This window comes from Phalaenopsis equestris, unplaced genomic scaffold (assembly GCF_001263595.1).
Source record: "Phalaenopsis equestris unplaced genomic scaffold, ASM126359v1 Scaffold000428, whole genome shotgun sequence".
In the NCBI taxonomy this organism is placed as follows: Eukaryota; Viridiplantae; Streptophyta; class Magnoliopsida; order Asparagales; family Orchidaceae; genus Phalaenopsis; species Phalaenopsis equestris.
Genome location: NW_018164869.1, coordinates 5,328,581 through 5,334,580, shown reverse-complemented (window position 1 = coordinate 5,334,580; position 6,000 = coordinate 5,328,581).

Sequence of the window (6,000 nt, the reverse complement as noted above, 5' to 3'; positions counted from 1 at the left end):
AGGCTACTTAGTATTAATATATTATTTAATTACTTTATTTCATTTAATTAATAATCTAATATTAATAATTTAAATAGGGTATAAAAATTCATAGAAAGAAATTAACGTCTACTTGTCATATCGCCCCCAAAAGCCATCGTCGGGCAAAACCAGAAGTCGCGACAGGACTTCGCTAGGGAAGCCATCGATCAGGCGAGCTGCCTGTGCATAAGAAGAGGAGTTCGTCAGTTCTGCGAGTTTAAGCTAAGCACATCCAATGCTCAGGTCTGCGAAGTCCGCGATTTAAGGTAAAAGGGGGAGAAACGGGATTTGATCTTCTGTAGGATTTATTGAAGTTGTCATTTTTTTTCTGTTTGGCAAGATTTAGATTAAATCCGTTCAAATCCTGCTACCAAACAGCCGCTTACTCTTCAATTTCCATCCAGCCACAAGTAGTTTTATTTAGAACTGTCAGATGTGTAGGTCTAAACCACTGAATTGCCTTCATGCAATTAGCTTCCAAATTGGCTTTGGGAGCGTTACAAGATGTTGCTCGTGCCTTCTATTTGGTTGATTTGAGGCGGCTGCCTCCTGACATTAATTGTTTTCTTCTTATCGTCATCAGAATACGCTTTACATCACTGAGAAATAGCAGTTTAACTAATACAGGGAGAAGGTGAATATCATCCCACGGTTTAGAATAAAAGTTAGAATGCAAGGATGTAAGATTGTTAGTCATGATCTGTATCCAGTCCTTTTTTTTTTGCTTTTTTTTCTATTGCTAGATAATGGAGATCCTAGTTTGAAAAGAATGATTGATGTCTCAGGGGTGCGTTTAGGGCAGCGATGCGGCGACACGCTGCAGTTTTTTTTGTTTAAAAGGCTGCGGTCTGACTTTTTGAAAAAAAAAAATTATAATAGCCACCACAACTTTTGAACATAAGCTTTTGCTGCAGCAGCTTTAGAGCTGCTTTTTTAAACAGTTGCAGCTGCCCCGAACTGATCCTTAATTCTTTAGAGCTTGAGAATTTTATCCTGCACTTGAAATGAACGTAGATGGTCTTTTTAGATGACTGTATTTTTAAAAGTTGATTTTTTTTATATAGCTATTCTACAGAGCTTATTGATTTTTTTTTAATTTATTATTTGAAAATTGCATATCAGGTTAAACGTTAAACAAACTATCTTCTAAATTATTAAAATTGAAAATTTTTTGTTGCGTTACTCAATCTGTCATATATGAGTATTAATCCTTGATCATATTTTTGGTTGCACAAGGAACTAGAGAAAATTGTTTAGATTCCTATGCTCCTTTGGAATTATGCACTTTAGCACTTTGGACAATATGTACCCTTATTTTTTAAGGTTTCAAACTGGTGGTTCGGTTACGTTGTTGAACGTGAGAGTTTGTGCTATGATGCCTATGTTTAATGGCATTCATGTTGCTATATTGGATGGTGATATTTTTAGTCTTTCTCTAGTTCTCGTGATGCTGTTACTTTGTAGGAATGTTTACCTGCATACCACTCAACTCTTATGTATTTACATAAGTTCAAATTTTACATATATGCCACCTTACCTATACATGAAAGCTTATATTTCACTTTTTAAAAGTTAAAATATTAGTATTTTTTATGTGATACGAAATATTTGTGGTATAAATGTAAAAAACAAAGATTAGTTGTTAAATATGCAAATATGTAGGAATTGGGTGGTATACACGTAAGTGCAGCTATTTTTTATGCTAGGAATATGATTGCTCTTTAGTAATTTCTTTCCATTTTTTGGTACTCTTTTTTGTGATAACTTGTCCTTCAAGATTTTTCTTATAGTTTTGTACAAGAACTCTGTTTTTTCTGCAATACTGATAAAATATACATAAAATTTGCCTGTTCTTCAATGCTCTTTCTATTCAAAAGCATGCAGCAATGTTCACTCTCTATGATTTTTTTTAGTTTTTCAGAAATAAGTACAAGGTCTTGCTCCCAAGTTTTTTTTTTTAATTTGATAGTGTTGACAACAACATGTCGGATAGAGCTATTCTGATTCTACTGATGTCCCCAATTGTCTTGATGTTTCTATTAAAACTATGCAATTCTTGTGTATAATTGAGACATGGAATGGAACTGAAAGCTTTTTTTTTTTAATTTTTTTTTGTGGCACTGATTTGTAATATGTTCGTGGTGTATGTATATGCCATAGTATTTGAGTTTAGTTAATTTCGATATAAACATGTTAATGGTTTAAGTTAAACTTTCCTGCTTAAAATATACTTTTGCTATGAAAGTGCTGATACAATCAATGACGTTTTTACATTTCAGCTCTCACTTTTCTTATAAAAATACCTAAACGTTGATGCTCATTGATCCTAACAAGCATTGCTTATAAAATATATTTTCTCATTAAGCTTGCTATCTGTAAGCTACAATTATATGCATGACTTTGTACAATTATATCCACTTAGTGGGATAAAGGCTTGTTGTCGTTGTTGTTTTTGTTACTCTATATTTCCCTTTTTTGGGTTCAGTGCATTGTTGTGTTGGTTGTCTTGTGGACCAAATTAAACCATGCTTGGGTGATCTGTGCTTGATCATTGGTGGAGTAAAAAACCTAGTAGTGTTAATATTGAATAGTAACCACTGCCTTGTGCACTTTATACATAAACACATTTAATTAAGCTTTTTTTTGTTAAAATAGATTAAAAAATTGTTTACAAATCATTAATTATGAGTATTCCAGCTAAAGATTATTACAAGATTTGTGCATGGATACGATTTTCCTCTTTAAAAACTCTGTTGTTTTTAAACAACATGCAATTGTTTAAGTTGTGTTTTGGGGAAATTTGTTTTTCTTGTGCCAAATCATTCTCAGCTTGCCCTTATGTCGCGGCACATTACGCCCAATCGGCATTGAATGTAGCTCAATATTCCGACAAACACAAAAGCATTCTTGATCTCACCTGCATGTTGTTGCTGTTTCTGCACTACTTCTGCCTAATTCCTTGTGCTTGTTTTCCTTACTCTCTTTGGTTGCCAAAAGGCTCTTGCGGTCCCATTGGAATCACTCCATCCTATCCTTCGCATTTTTCTCCCCATTGTTTGTTGCTTCTTCCTCCTTATAGTTGCATATACAACCACACCAGGTCCTCCTTTCTCCGTTTTACCCCTTATACTCTTGTTTGCAGCTGAGCCCTAATGCCAACCCATTTCTTTTGTGATTGTTGACTTTGATGATTGCTCTTCACTAGCTCATTACTATGTGGAGTCTGACTTCCATTTTAGTTTTTGGGTTTCATGCTGGCATCGACACCAAGGATCTACCTTGTTCTTTGTCTCTTGTAACACCTTTTCACTATTTATCTCTTGATATCCTATTTTTGGTGGTCGGCACACCTTTTATCTCTTGATAGCCTACTCTTTTGCTCCTAATATCATCTTCTCCCACTCATGTTGTTGCATGGGCCATTCATCTTTTTGTCCCATGGATTCCACCTATTGATTTGTGGATATCTAATTGTGCTACAATTGTTTCAACCAAACCTACTGCTACTGCTTTTTTTTTGCTAGTCTTGCTAAAGGAAAGGGTTTTTTACAGTTGAATCAGTCTGTTAGATTTTTTTTATTCTCTTAACATAACTTATATTATGCTAGACGCAAGCCATCACTATTTATCACTTACTCATTGTAAACCCACTCTTTTTCTTTTAGGCTGAGATTTTGATCCTCTAACCCCGTTTTCTTAGACCGGTTAGTAGATACAAGCCACACGCTGCATTGTTATCTCTGAGCTGTTTTCTTTCATCTTGTGTTCACTTCATTAATGCTATACTCATTAAGATTAACTAATACAAGTTCATGCTACTATCGCCGTCTCTTTTGACTCTCTGTGGCCCATGTTCTTTTTGAAATAAATAGATATGGATTGATACTTCAGCACGTGGGCATTAACAAAAAGTGAAATTTGAGGTTTGTCCTCATTTTGTCCTCTTACAAAATCTTTATTCGTGAACATTTGGATTGCTTTGGTTCTCATCCGAAGTATGGAAATATCTTATTGGGTCTTTATTGTTCATGAAAGTTATAATGATCATGGCACGGGCACTTAGAGTTTTGTGTTGTAAATAATAACAATCAACTTACTAGAAGTTGTTTCCTCAGTCTTGCCGCCACTAAATGTTATCATTCTCTAGAATCTACTCTAGCCTCATCTTTTATGCATGTGATTTCCCTTGCTATTGTTGATTGATTTTTTGGATGTGTTCATCCCTCTGGATTCAATTGATCTTAGTACAAGTTCTATAATTTAAAAACGTCGACTATGATGCAAAAAATGATTAACAGATGCAGTGTTGTGTAAAGCTAACTTGAGATGCATTGATTACACTCAAAATTACTCGATGTTTGTATAAAAAATTGTGTCCTAGGAAGTGACCTTTTATGATTGCTATGATTTAACACGACAAATTTACAGGCTAAGGATGCGGCATCATGAATTAGGCATGAATTGGCTCAATTGTTCACAAAGTTACTCAAATAATGCCCGTTTGTAAAATGGACTGTGTTAGTATGTCCATAATCCATATTATTAATATTAAATTTACCTTAGGTCGTCCATATATTTGTCTCATAGTATGAAGTCGATGACACTTAAATGAAGGCAACACTTCCATCGATGTGCATGTGAAATGAGGATGCTTGATTAAGGGGTTCAACAAACATTTTATAAATACAATTATTTACATAATTATTCAAATAAAACTTTATATATATATATATATATATATATATTGTAATATTACAAAAAAAAATTAAAAACATTACTTGTTCCCGCTCTTATCCTCTCACCCATCTTGTCCTCATGCCCCATTGGCCAGAACACCCAATGAAAAATGAGAAAAAAATGGTCCTAAACTAAACTAGATTTCTCATTTTGCTCTCTCTCTCTCTCTTCTTATTCACATAAATCACCTCTATTCTTCCTAGTGCACTCTCAAACCTAGGTTCAATTATTAGAACTTCTACAACTTCCCCTGTCATTCTTCTCTCCGTCTCGACATTCTCTTAGTGCACAAGCCTCATCTTCCTTTTTTTCTCTTCTACTTCGCACAAGTCCCACACTTGCTCTAATTTTCGCACATTTCAAGTTTTTTTTATTAATTACGGGATTCAAAATCTTCATATTATGGTGGAAGAAAAGCTGTGAAAAGCACGTCACTTATGCTTTGTTTAAGACTTACAAACAACAAACAAGATGCACCTCGTTTTCGGTCCTATTTGTTCTGGATTGATATAGGAAGCAACTTGAAACATTTCAGTACCGAGTTTATGGTTTCTGAACTGATTAGAAACAGTGCTTGAACCAAGATGGTTTCTAAGGTTGTGGCAATGCACGTTTGTAAGTGGCAATTTCTGGGGTATAAAATGTTGAAACTCCACTGTCAAATCGTTACACCATACTCATAAATACTCATAACAAAAGCTTGCAACTAGAACTTTGAGCAACACCTTAACTTGCAGGTCATTAGTAGTTTAGTGTAAACCAACTAATTCCACCATTCAACATTCAATAAAACCAAATATTGCAATTGCAAAAAAAAAAAAAGGCTGCTTTGTTTATATCCTATTTAATCATCCTTGTGGTGATTTGTCTAGAGCTCACTGGCAATTAATTGCTAAATCTTGCATTTTATCCGCACCAAGAATCCCCTCAGTTATATTCACATTTTTTTCCCACTCTTTCAAATTTCTGTTTGCATATATGCTCTCTCTAAGCCTTTCCACTCGTGAGCATAGTTTTTTCTCCATGAACTTCGTTTTGAATTTGTTGATCCAAAATAGTTTAATATGTTTTTTGTAATATTTCTGCCTTTCTTCTACTTCATCCATTTTCCAATCCTTTGAAATATACTTCCGATTTTATGGGTGGATTCTTTGTTGAACGATGTTGAAACTTGGTAACTCTAATTTCTTAATGAGTGCTTTTGGAAGTTTTACTGTGTATTTCACATGCTTTTAATTCATT